Below are 14502 nucleotides of genomic sequence, written 5' to 3'. Positions count from 1 at the left end.
TCCTGCCTTGACGGTGCAGAAAGCCCCTCTCAAAGCTGCAAATTGCGACAGTTTTCCGTTGATTTGTGAGAGATTATTAAAGAATCCTGCAGCGCTGCCTCGGTTAATAACTGCAGTTCTAAATAGCACTGCATCCATCAGTTTTTCGATTTCGATGTTCCCCAGCTCCCGGATTGAGTGAGGCCATGACAGCGATAACATTCAGGCCGCCTGTCCGGCCCCGCTCTCTCCAATCACACGTTGCTGGCGGAAAGCAGCGAATGCCGCCGAAGAAAGCGCATTCTGTCCATCCCTGGGAAATAAGATACCACCGAAGCTTTGAAAGCACATCGCAGCATCGTCTGTCCCGCAGTTGTTGCTCCGCTGCAAAGACAGAACTTGCCAGCTGTTTCAAAATTTACAGCCGAAACCAGACTTTGAACCTTCAGATCATTATCGGTTTTAAAAGTCCGATGTTCTCCCGACTGAGCTACCCGGACTCGCGATGAGAAAAGTTTCCATTATGCAGATTCCTGTACTATGAATTGTCCATCGTTGACGTCGAACCATGATGAGGATCCCTTTTTGAAAATTCTCAGTAACGTGTTGAGGAGAATCCTTGTTTCTGTTGAACATGATGTAAGAAACATGGACAGTGAACTCTTGAGGTTACAATTCTTCTTGTTTGTGCCAAATGTCTTGTCATTCGTTCGCACCAATTAAAATAACACTTTACCCAATGGCTCAAAAGCTGAACTTGTCCCACACGGGAGTTGGAAAAGGCCTCTCGACCTTTCAGCGTATTAACATCTGTAAACTGAATAGTTTCACCCGTTACACAGTGACACCAGGCAGCAGATTTCCCTTCCAAATTTTCCCTACACGAAACTTCCAACCGATGAATATCCGCTAAACGAAAGGAAGAATTGTTTGTTTGGTTCTTTAGATTTAAAGATCTGGTACCGGCCCCTTTGCCATATCAGCTCCCCCTATAAACAAGTAAACTCACACCTGCTATTGCAAGACGGGAGGCCAGAGGAACCCAAGTGCCCACGTGGGAACACTAAGAAGTAGATGCGTGACGGAACATATCAGTTAACCTTGAACTCCGGTCAAAATGTTCCACTGTTCTAGGTGAGGCTAAAACTCACAACCTGGGCATTTTTGGAGCATCATAAGAGTACAGCACGCTGACCGTTTGCGCCACAAGAGCAGCGCACAATCGGTAACATCTGTGCTCCCGTCAAACAGCTTCATTTTCCGTCTCCCAATTATCGCTTCGTGATCTTTCTCCGATTTCTCCAAGAAGCCTCCAATCAAGATGCGCTTCGATAAATATCCGCAGTGAACTTTCAAGGTCGTGGAATCTGAAACAAAACCCCAGAAGATAAGAACTTTTATTTATATTATTATTAACTAAAGGACAATTTTTGATGGTACTTTAAGGAGGATTTGGATAAAGTGTGAAATGAAACTGAGAAACTCTCCCTGGGCTGTCGTTGATTGAAGAGATGGGAGTTATTTCATTTGAAAACCGAGGCTCGGAACTTCCTGATGGAGAAGTGTGACAGAAGATTGTGGTTAGTGGCAGTTGTCCAGGCGATCTGGAGGAGAGGGAGAAAAGTCAAAGTCACAGCCGTGACAGCTCAAGTGCTCTGCTTATCTGTAATATTTTAAAAGTAATGTACAGTACAGGGCAAACCGATTTGGTATCGGTTATCAAAAATACTGAAGGATACAGGTTCAAAGGCGGATTTGTGAAGAGGGAACGGATTTAACCGCCAGACCGAAATCATTCCACATGAATCTGAAGCGTCTTGAGGAAAACGGCAGCGCGAACTGTGATGTTCGTGTCATGACTTCAAAGACCCTCCAATTACCGACAGTTTCTTTGAACGAGTTGTGCACAAAACCGTGAGTGAAACCGATTTGCATTTTTCAAACGTGTAGGTGACGATATTGGCGTTAATAAGGGTCGATTTCAATTATTTGAAATCTCACCATACCTCTTGACCCGAAAATCGACGATAAAATCGGGTTTTTCCTGTAGGTCGTGAATTGAAGGGAAAGCCGCATCAAACAGATCAGAGAAATGAAGAGCAGAAAATGTGGATGAAATTTGCACGAGTGAAAATCCCTGTTTTTCGGAAGACTCAGTCCCCAATGGTGGAGAGGATTGATATTTCGAGCTGTTATTCACCAGCCTAAACTTCAGTAATTTCCTGTTTGCTGACAATGAGATGAGACGGAATGAACAGGTCTAACGATCCGGTCTGTAACACAGGACAATGATTCAGTGCAGCTCGTTACCCAGTCACTGGGCTCCGTTATAGCCGCTCCTGTCAGCAACACACAAAGATAAATAGTAAATCGGAAACAGAAAGAGTTAATATATAACACTTTATAGCAATCACCATTTTTTCCCTCTTCCCGGCTTTTAAAACAATCTGTTTCACAGTTTGTCAAACCCAAAACAGCCTCTGGGATTTGCTGATCGAGAATTTCAGTGGAAATTGGGACCGTCACTTAGTATCGGAACAAATATACCCGCTGAGGTTTCGGGGTTGTTACTGGTGAGTGACTGGTTTTAAACTAGGTGAGGATCTAAACCTGAGGTGAGAGCCTGGGATAGACAAGAGATTCTTCAATGTATCAAGTTAAATTACACTGATTCCACCAACACTGGACATCACATCCCTTAAACATTGTTACCTGTTACTATCTAAAACTGGTGAGGGTGGAAATGGGAAATAACTGAAGAAAACGTTCATTGTATCCAACTTATTATTATTATACAAACAATGCACAGCCTATCCCATAAAACAGACTCAATGTAAAACCAGTCGCCAGTTCCAGAGCCGCTGTGCCTGTTATGTGATTTGCATCCGATTCTGACTGACTTAGCATCAGACGCGCTCCCGTCAACAGTAAACGGACGGGGCCGGATCCATAAGAGAAAAATGAGGACCGACCTCCGCATAACCTGTCTTCATAATTTAACCATTTTAGCCCTGGTATCATTCTGGTCATTCGGCGCTGAACCCACTCCAAGGCCAATATTTCCTTCCTGATGTGTGGTGCCCAGAGCTGAATGCAGTACTTTAAATGGGGTCTCAGCAGAGATTTCTATCTGTAACCTTCTCCCCCCCCCCCCCCCCGCCCCCTTGAATACCAGCTTCCTTGAGATAAAGGCCAACATGCCATGAGACATTTATTTTAATTTTTCTACCATTCCATTGGCTTTGAGCGATTTCTGTACTTGGACCCCTAAACCTCTCTGCTCCTCCACAGTTCCTAGCTTCTCACCATTTAGAGAATACTCTGATCTATCTTGCTTCAGTCCAAAGTAGATGAACTCACACTTCTCCATATTGAAAGGTTGAACAGACTGGAACTCTTCTGTATAGAAAAGAGAAGGCTGAGGGGTGACCTGATATAGGACTTTAACATTATGCAAGGGTTTGATAGGTTAGACGTAGATAAGGTGTTTGCATTTGTGGAGGTGGGGACTCCAAATCATTGGGGCAATGAATATAAGGTAGTCACTATTTAATTCAACATGACATTCAAGAGGAACACATTTACCCAGAGAGTAGTTAGAATGTGCAATTCGCTCCCACAAAGAGTAGTTTAGGCGAATAGCATGGATTCGTTTACAGCGAAGCTAGAAAAACAAATGGAGGAGAAAGGAATATAAGGGTTTGCTCATAGGGTTAGATGAAGAGGGGTTGGCGGAGGCATGTTTGCAGCATGAACACCGGCATTGTCTAGTTGGGCCGAATTGCCTGTTTCCGTGATGTACATTCTCTGTAATTCTATGTTACTCCATCTGCCACATTTTTGCCAACTCACTTAATCTATCAGTTTCCATTGGCAACTTTATGCTTCCATCCACACGACTCACTGTGACACCTATCTTGGTGTCAGCGACACACGTGGATATACGGCTCTCTATTCCTTTGTCTACATCATTTATATGCCGGGTCTCTGTCTCCCATCTTCTAACCAACTCCCTACCCATTTCATTAGGTTGCCTTAAATTCTACGCACCGTCATTGTCGTTAACAGTCTCTTATATGGTACCTTATGGAATACTTCTGGAAGTCAATATCATATATAACAACCATGGACACTCCATCATCTGCCACGTTAGTTACATCTTCATAAAGTTCAACTAGTTTTGTTAGACTTGACTTACCCTTTACAAATCCATGCTGGCTCTCTCTGATCAATTCATGTTTATCCAAGTGCTCAATCTTTCTTTCCCTAATAACGGATACTGGCAACTTCCCCGCAACGGATGTCAGACTAATAGGTCTATAATTTCCAACATCATCTCTGCTACCCATCCCAAATAATGGAGTGACATTGAAATTGTTTCCATCAAAGGAACAATTCCTGAATCAAGAGAGTTTGAACGATCATGACTAAAGCATGTACAATTTCCTCACCGAGTCCTCTCATTCCCCTGGGATGGTAACCATCAGGTCCTGGAGATTTGTCTATCTTTAATCTAATTATTTTCTCCATTGCCATTATTTTACTTATACTGAATCCCCTTAATTTATTTACAGTTTTCCTCATATCTCTGATATGTTAGCCTCATTTATTTCTGTGAAGAACGAAGCAAAGTAAATATTTAGCAACTCGACATTTCATGATTTTCAATTACAATATCACCTCCATCTGTCTTTAAGCGGCCCACATTACTCTAAGCCTCCCTTCTTTCACTTAATATACTGGTAAAAATCTTAACTGTTGTCCTCATTTTCCAACAGGATTTTCTCCTTTTCCCTGTTTGGACCTCTTCCGGTTTTTAATTTTCAGCACCGCAATAAACAATACTTTGCTGTAAAGTTCGTCTCAATAGTTCTTCACTTTCAGAGCGAGAATTGTCTAAACTGGTAATTTATTTAATGTAACAAACATAAGTACACATACTCATCCGTATATCAACGCATTGATGGACACACAAAGATGAACACAATGAGATATGCAGGCAGCATCGGGATGCACAGGTGAACGGACAAGCGAAACAGACAAAGATGAAACGGTCTGAACCCCAAACAGACAGTGACGTATCGCTGATAGATATTAGTGAGAGGAGTGGGGGGTCAGTTGTTATGAATGGGCGCTGTGGCTTAGTTGGTTAAAACATCTGTCTTGCAAACAGGAGTTCCTGGGCTCAACTCCCAGCAGTGCTTTGCATAACTAGTTACTTTTAACTAATTTGTGGAATTCAGCGACAAAATGACACTTTGGAATTGGTATTTGTTCAGGTTTGAGGAGGAAACGGATATCAAATTGACTCTTCGAAAACGCCCTTTCATTGTTCAGTCAGACCTCTCATAAAATGTGTCTGTAACGGGTTAACTGAAAGACACGTTCTTGTTTCTGGGCTCGTTGGGGTCAGGGTGGAATTCACGATTTGAGGTTCACACGCGGAAGTAGTCCTAATTTGGACCGAGACTTGTGATCTTGACCTGCGGTGAAAATCTTTGCAAAGAGGAAAATTAAGTCCTCAAATCACTCAACCTGAATCTTCAGACCCCGATGAAATATATCCCAGGCTGTTAACAGAAGCAAGGAAGGAATTAACGGAGGCTCTGACCATAGTTTTCCAATACTCCCTGGTTACATGTGATATGCCGAAGGATTGGTGGACTGCTAAAGTTGTACTGTTGTATCAGTGCAGGTCAAAGGCTGGATATTCTGCGCCAAGTGACTCACCTTCTAATTCCCTGAAGCCGTTCAACCATCGACAAGGCGCAAGTTGAGTGAATTGGAGTTTCATGTGATTGTCATCGACCTGAAACGTTAGCTCTGTCTCCATGTATAAAGACCTGCTGAGGAAAAACACATTTGCAGTTTTTGTTACAGTATTTTCATTTTGAATAAAGGGGCTTTCCCGTATCTTCGCATGCGACGAGGTGGCCGAGAGGTTAAGGTGATGGACTGCTAATCTATTATGCTGTGCACGCGTGGGTTCGAATCCCATCCTCGTCGTCATTGTGTTTAAGTTTTGTTTCTCTCATTCAGTCCACCCAGTTGGTCTGGTTGAAGTCCCATCCTTCTCGAAACGGCAGACGGAGGGGTTTGCATTGTTTGCTGAAATAAGCAACAGTTCCTTCCAAGAAGGTGTTGAGATTGTAAAGTCGCGAAGTATCAAATTATACATTGGTGTCATTGTAAAAAGAGTAAATCTTATGATCAACATAAGAGAAACTTATGTACCATAATTATGATTTATGTCCGGATCATTCCGTGTCTGTGTCTGTTTAAAAGGGACGTCCTGGAAGTCCCGGATTATTTCGTATCTGTGTCTGTTTAAAAGGGGTGTGCTGTAATTCCCGGATCATTCTGTGTGCGTTGTACTCGATTTTCTTGATACCTTTTTCCTTCTGAACTGAAATGACGATCCTCTCTCGAGAAGAAGGTTCACCGCCTGTTTCGGGCAACTGGTGGGAAAAATATCAAAAACTGATGAGACCAAGTTCATTCTGCTGGGCATCCATTCCAATCTCCGCACTCTATCCCCCATTCAGACCCACCCCCGCCTGGACATTATAATCTGCGATATTCATAAGGGAATGGAGAAGCCGAATATCACGGTTATAATTTTCTTGGTTGCTCAACAATGAATAGCTTCAATTGCAATGATTCAGAAGGTAATCATAGAATGATAGAATCATAGAATCTTACAGCAAAGAAGGAGGCCATTCGGCCGTCGTGCCAGTGCCGGCTTTTTCGAAGACCTTTCCAAATTAGACCCACACCCGAGATTATTCCCCATAACCTTGCAAATTAGTCCTCTTCAATTATGTCCAATTGCCTCTTGAGTGATCCCATGGAATCTGCTTCCACCACCCTTTCAGGAAGTCCGTTCCTGATCTTAACAACCCTCTGTGTGAAAAAAATTCTCCTCAATTCCCATCTAGTTCTTTTGCCAATTATTTTAAATCTATGACCTCTGTTTACCGACCCACTTGCCAGAGGAAACAGTTTCTCCCGACTTGCTCTTTCAAAACCCCTCATTATTTTGAATATCTCTATTAGGTCTCCCGTTAACCATCTCTGCTGTAAGGAGAACAATCCCAGCTTCTCCAATCTCTCCACATAACTGAAGTCCCTCATCACTGGTATCATCCAGGTCAACCTGTTCTGAATCCTCTTCAATGCCTTTTCATCCTAAAGTGTGGTGCCCAGAACCGTACAATACACTCCAGCTGAGGCCTAACCACTGATTTGTAAGGATTAGTATGATTTCCTTTTTTTTGTATTCAATGGCCCTGTCTGCAAAGCCACGTATCTCATACGCTTTCTTAACCGCCTTATCAACTTGCCCTGTTTTATGAATATAAACCACCAGGTCCCTCTGCTCTTGGAACCCCCCATAAATTGTTCCATTTAGATTATACTGCCTCTCCATGTTCTTCTGCCAAAAATGCATCACTTCACACTGATCGGCGTTAAATCTGTCAAGTGACCGCCCATTTCATCAGTCTGTCCATGTCCTCCTGAAGTCTGCTATTATCTTGCTCATTATTTACTACGTTGCCAAGTTTTGTATCATCCGCAAACTTCGAAATTGTACTCCCTTTTCCCACATCCAAATCATTTATATATAACAAGAAAAGCAATAGTCCTAATACCGACCACTGGGGGATTCCACTGCATATTTCTCACCAGTCAGAAAAACATGCGTTCACCACTAATCTCTGCCTCCTATCACTGAGCCAATTACTTGCCCACGTTACCACCGGCCCTTTAATCCCACGTGCTTCTAGTTTTCGAATAAGTCTGTTATGTGTTAATTTCTAAAATGTGTCCTGAAAGTAACTGTAACCCCGTAATTTTATTGTTAACCAATGAGAATACAGATATTCAGACCGAGTGATAGATCGGGTTCATTCCCATTACCCGGAGGTGACGGGACCCGAGGAGGGGAAATCCCATCTGGGTTTATATTTTCCGAAAACGGAGACGGAAAATAGCAAAACTCATCCCGTTGAAATCCAACAATTGGACGAAGAACCGACAGCCTTTTCCCATCCCGGATTTCCAGACCTGGCCGTTGAAGGAAGCCTGATAAGTCCATTAGGGAGCAACACCGAAAGTGAAGAAACACAGACAGAGATAGAGAGATACATGCAAAGAAGAATAGTACAAATCTCCAATTCTATGATTGAGCAGAATTTAAGCTGCAGCTTAAATGAAATTCGTCGCATGTCGTGAAATCTTAGAGGTGTATGTAGGGCTGGATTATAAATTTATTTCTGAAAAAAGTAAACCCTGCCTTGTAACTACAGCTCTTATTTATTTAACCATTTCACAGTGGCGGTGTAAGCCGATTTCGAACCCCCAGTGAATTTCAAGACCTTGCTTGACCCACTCGTTTGGTCACCCACAGGTAGCACGCGGCTGTCGAGCAGACTGCGCAGGCTCATCACAGGAACTTTTTCAAACTACATGTTCTAGACACGTATCCAACGCTACACGTGCAGCCTGCAGCCGTGTGTGGATTGGTGGCTCAGTGTGGAACGCTCGCCTGCCGGCGGGAAACCAGGGGTTGGTTCCAGTCCAATGCAGCTTCCTTTACCTTTTTTATTCTGTACCCATGAGATCGCCTGAATTGGGATAAATTCATGTTCCGGGTTCAATCTGTACAACTTCTTGAAAGATTATCTTCATTTCGTCTACTTGTGTTTCGTGAACAAACCCTCTGCATTCTGTCCTCTGGTGTTCAAACATGCTCTGCTGGAGATTAGTCAAACCTGCCTTTTGCATCGCTGAAAAGATGTGAGAAGCCAATTGGTGATTTTTGACCAAAAACGGGAACACAACAGGGTTCATCCTGGATTTGAGCCAGTAAAACTCCCTGAGCGGGAATCAGATCCAAAGATCAACTGGCAAAAGAGCCGTGCAGCCCCTGTAAAATTTCGCTGCCACGCAGCCGATCCGCCATCATTTCAGCACACCATGGCCATCCAAACTCGCTTTCTTGTAAGATATACGATGTAGAGCAATATCAGGTTCTACACTAATTATTTCAGATCAACAATATTGCTCTCTTTTTATCAAATTTGTTTTGAATGTACGACTTGTATTATCAAGTAACACTTCACAGAATGAATTACTCTGAAACGACATTGTCGTCTGTCCAGGCATTGTCATAGTTTACACTCCACCATAAGTACACTTTACTCAAATTGCTGCTTTAATTCACTATGAGAGCGATGAGCCATGAATGTGGAGACATTAGCTACGAATTTATCAGCTGGGTTGCACCTTTCCTTTTCCTGCTGTCTCAGTCTTTTTTTTTCTTTCACATTCTCTGCTATTGTTACAGGTTCGATCAGCTCTCGCCGTTCAAGGAAGCCTGAGAAGTCCATTGTGGACAATACAGAGAGACAAGAGACAGAGACATGGAGAGATAGAGAGATGCAGACAAAGAAAATAAAGAGTATAAATGTCAGGTTATGCAAACGAGCAGAATTTAAGTTACAGATTTGGAGAGATTCCTTCTTGGGTCTTGAAATCTTGCAAGAGAAGATTGGACACAAGTTAAAATCATAGGCCTCGCTGTAGAATCTCTCATTCTGGGAGAGAGATAAATGCAGTCAATTAACTCCAATTAATCTATTTCAGCACTGAAGTAATCTTTAAACAGTCGCTCTGCGAGCAGAATTCAAACCTGCGCAGGAAAACCTCAATTGAATTTTGAGTCCAACGCTTTAAACACTCGGCCTCCGCAGCTGTAAACGGCATGTTCATTCAGTTAGGGTTCCAAACGGACACATGCTGCTGTTACAAACGCGCGCATTGATGGTGCTCGGGCTCTAATTCTTATCTGTTACGCTGGAGACCTTGGTTCGATTCCCAATACAATGCAGGATCATTCTGCAACAATGAGGGGCTGAGGAGCAAAAGTATACCATTTCGCCCCTCGAGCCTTATGCGCAATTCAGTGAGATCCTGGTTGATATGTAACTTAACTGCATATTATCGCCTTAGCCCCATATCCCTTAATGCCTTTGGTTGACAAAAATCGATCAATTTCAGTCTTAAAATTGACAATTGAGCTCGCATCAACTGCCGTTTCATAGAATCATAGAATCATAGAAGTTACAACATGGAAACAGGCCCTTCGGCCCAACATGTCCATGTCGCCCAGTTCATACCACTAAGCTAGTCCCAATTTCCTGCACTTGGCCCATATCCCTCGATACCCATCTTCCCCATGTAACTGTCCAAATGCTTTTTAAAAGACAAAATTGTACCCGCCTCTACTACTGCCTCTGGCAGCTCGTTCCAGACACTCACCACCCTTTGAGTGAAAAAATTGCCCCTCTGGATCCTTTTGTATCTCTCCCCTCTCACCTTAAATCTGTGCCCCCTCGTTATAGACTCCCCTACCTTTGGGAAAATATTTTGACTATCGACCTTATCTATGCCCCTCATTATTTTATAGACTTCTATAAGATCACCCCTTAACCTCCTACTCTCCAGGGAAAAAAGTCCCAGTCTGTCTAACCTCTCCCTGTAAGTCAAACCATCAAGTCCCGGTAGCATCCTAGTAAATCTTTTCTGCACTCTTTCTAGTTTAATAATATCCTTTCTATAATAGGGTGACCAGAACTGTACACAGTACTCCAAGTGTGGCCTCACCAATGCCCTGTACAACTTCAACAAGACATCTCAACTCCTGCATTCAATGTTCTGACCAATGAAACCAAGCATGCTGAATGCCTTCTTCACCACCCTTCTTCTCCCTTTGCTTGCAGAGGTGTTTCCCAACTTCACGCCTGAAAGTCCTGACCCGAATATTTATGCTCTGTCCCCGAGTCCGAGGCACGCTAACGGGCGGACATATTTTTATTCTGTTTACCCCATCAGTTCCCCCTGAACCTTGTACTCCAACCCCCCTGCAATAAAGGTCAGCATACCATTTGCTTCCCTTATTGCTTGCTGCACCTGCATGTTAACTTTCTGTGATCCGTGTACAAGGACACACAAATCCCTTTGAATACCAACATTTCTTAGTCTTTCACCTTTTCAAAGATATCCTGCTTTTCTATTCTTCCTAGCAACGTAAATAAACTCACATTTCACCACTTTATACTTCATTTTTCATCTTCTCGCCCACTCAGTTAACCTGTCTTTATCACTTTGCATCCTCTTTGCGTCCTCCTCATAGCTCACTTTCCCAACTACCTTTGTATCGTCAGCAAACATGGACACATTACACTTGGTCCCCTCATCTAAGTCGTTGATAAAGATTGTAAATAGCTGAGGCCCAAGCACTGATCCTCACGGCAACCCACGAGTTACAGCCTGCCTACCCGAAAATTTTTCCGACTTTATGTTTTCTGCACGTCAACCAATCCTCAATTCATGCTAATATACCACCCACAATCCCATGAGCCCTAATCTTGTGGAACAACCTCTTATGTGACACCTTGTCGAATGCGTTTTTAAAATCCAACTGTACTACATCCACTGGTTCTCTCGGATCTATCCTGCTAGCTGCTCTCTAAAAAGCTCTAATAGTTTTGTTAAACACGATTTCTTTTTCATAAAACCGTGTTGCGTGTGACGAATCAAATTATGATTTTCAAAGTGTCCTGTTACCACGTCCCTAGTAATAGATTCTAGTATTTTCCCTATTACTATTGTCAGGCTAAATGGCCTGTAGTTCCCTGTTTTCTCTCTCCCTCCTTTCTTGAAAAGCGGGGTTACATTTGCTACCTTCCAATCCAAGGGGAACGTTCTAGAATCTCGGGAATTCTGGAACATCGAAACCAATGTATCCACAGTCTCTGCAGCCACCTCTTTTAAAACCTTATGATGCAGGCAATCAGGTCCAAGGGATTTGTTGGCTTTTAGTCCCATTAATTTCTCCAGTACATTTTCTTTACCAATCTTAATCTTTAAGTTCCTCACTCTCATTTGCCCATTGGTTCCCCACAATTTCTGGTATATTTTTTGTGTCTTCTATTCTGAAGAGAGATAAAAGTAGTTTTTTTAACGTCTCTGCCATTTCCTTACTCCCCACTATAATTTTCCTGTCTCTGCCTCCAAGGGACCCATGTTTACTTGTGCTAATGTCTTCCTTTACACATACTTGTACAAGCTCTTACAATCCATTTTTATACTTCTTGCTAGTTCACCCTTATTCTATGTTCTCCCTTTGTATCAATTTCTTCGTCATCCTTTGCTGGTTTCTAAAACTCTCCCAATCCTCAAGCTACCAGCCTTGATGGCAACATTGTAAGCCGCTTCGTTTAACGTAATACTATCCTTAATTTCTCCAGTTAGCCAAGATTGGACCACTTTTCCAGTGGCGTTTTTATTCCTCAAGGGAATGTATTTTCATTGAGAATTATTATTTATTTATTTAAATGTTCACCATTGCTTAAAACCATCATATTTTTAATCGAATTTCCCAAACTACCTCAGCCAACTCGCCCCTCATAACTACGCAATTGGTTTTGTTTAAATTTAAGACCCTAGTTTCGGACTTAACGAGATCATTCTCAAACTCAATATGAAATTCTATCATATTATGATCATTCTTTCTCAGAGGATCATTTACTATAAGATTTCTAATTAATCCTGTCTCATTACACAATACTAGATCTAAAATAGCCTTTTCCGTGGTTGGTTCCTCGACATATTGTTCTAGAAAGCTGACTCGAATGAATTCCATGAACATAAAACAGGTTATCTTGTGTTGCTAACATGATGTTAGCATGTTGGGGTGACTTATGACTCGAAGACAAGGCCAGATCTGCCAGTTGAATTAGATGTTTGATGCAAACATGGAGAATTAATGAAACCAAGACTTCCCTGCAGGGAGTGGGAAAGAAAGATGCTGGGCATTGAGAGGCGAAGGATTTTGTTTGTTGCAGGATGAATAGATACAAGGACCTCATCTCCCTGCTTCTTTCAGATACTGACTATCTAATGTTGAAGAGATGCTCTCGCTGCCCAAGGCCCATAATCTCCAGTCGCACCTCCTTCCAATCTTGCACACGTTGCTTCGCTTTGAAATTATGCATTTTTTCACACTGGAATACCATTTGAAGACAGCACTGCTGTGATAAGCTTTTGTTGTAAAGAGCTCCGACTAGCTCCCGGCAGTAGTGCTGCAGACTTGTGCTGCAGAACTGGCCGCGCATCTAGCCAAACTGTACAGCTACAACACTGGCATCTACGCGACAACATGGAAAATTGCCCAGGAATGTCCTGTCCACAAAAAGCTGGACAAATCCAACCTGGCCAATTACCGCCCCATCAATCTACTCTCAATCATCAGCCAGGTGCTGGAAGGTGTCGTCTACAATGCCAACAAGCGGCACTCACTCACCAATGATCTGCTCACCAATGCTGAGTTTGGGTTCCGCCAGGGACACTCGGCTCCAGACCTTGGTCCAAACATGGACAAAAGAGCTGAATTACAGACGTGAGGTGAGAGTGACTGCCCTTGATATCAAGGCAGCATTTGTCCGAGTGTGGCACCAAGGAGCCCTGGTAAAATTGAAGTCAATGGGAATCAGGGGGAAAACTCTCCAGTGGCTGGAGTCATACCCAACACAAAGGAAGATAGCAGTGGTTGTTGGAGGCCAATCATCTCAGCCCCAGGACATTGTTGCAGGAGTTCCTCAGGACAGTGTCTTCGGCCCAACCATCTTCAGCTGCTTCATCAATGACCTTCCCTCCATCATAGGGTCAGAAATGGGGATGTTCGCTGAGGATTGCACAGTGTTCAGTTCCATTCGCAACCATTCAGATAATGAAGCAGTCCGTGTCCGCATGCAGCAAGACCTGCACACCATCCGGGCTTGGGTTGATAAGTGGCAAGTAAAATTCGCGCCAGACAAGTGCCAGGCAATGAAAATCTCCAACAAGAGAGACACTAACCACCTCTCCTTGACATTCAACGCATTTCCATCGCCGAATCCCCCACCATCAACATCCTGGGGGTCACCATTGACCAGAAACTCAACTGGACCAGCCACATAAGTAATGTGGCTACAAGTGCAGGTCAGAGGCTGGGTATTCTGCGGCGAGGGCTCACCTCCTGACTCCCCGAAGCTTTTCCACCATCTGCAAGTCACAATTCAAGAGTGTGATGGAGTACTCTCCAATTGTCTGGATGAGTGCAGCTCCAACAACAATCAAGATGCTCGACACCACCCAGGGCAAAGCAGCCCGCTTGTTTGGCACCCCACCCACCACCTAAAAAACTCACTCCCTTCGCCACCGGCGCACTGTGGCTGCAGTCTGTACTTCCAAAGGATGCACTGCAGCAACTCGCCAAGGCTTCTTCGACAGCACCTCCCAAACGCGCGCCCTCGACAACCTAGAAGGACAAGGGCAGCAGACACATGGGAACAACACAACCTGCACGTTCCCCTCCAAGTCACACACCATCCCGACTTGGAAATATATCGCCGTTCCTTCATCGTCGCTGGGTCAAAACCCTGGAACTCCCTTCCGAACAGCACTTTGGGAGAACCT

At 43.5% G+C, this 14502-nt stretch overlaps 1 non-coding gene across 1 annotated transcript; it reads left to right on the top strand.

Annotated features, from left to right (window-relative positions):
* Positions 1–5903: 5903 nt before the first annotated feature.
* On the top strand, positions 5904–5985 carry trnas-gcu (transfer RNA serine (anticodon GCU)). Its single transcript has one exon. It is a non-coding gene; the product is annotated as a tRNA-Ser (tRNA).
* The last annotated feature ends 8517 nt before the right edge of the window (positions 5986–14502 follow it).

The sequence above is a fragment of the Heptranchias perlo genome, chromosome 20 (assembly GCF_035084215.1).
Source record: "Heptranchias perlo isolate sHepPer1 chromosome 20, sHepPer1.hap1, whole genome shotgun sequence".
Taxonomy (NCBI): Eukaryota; Metazoa; Chordata; class Chondrichthyes; order Hexanchiformes; family Hexanchidae; genus Heptranchias; species Heptranchias perlo.
This window is presented reverse-complemented; position numbering and strand designations above follow the sequence as displayed.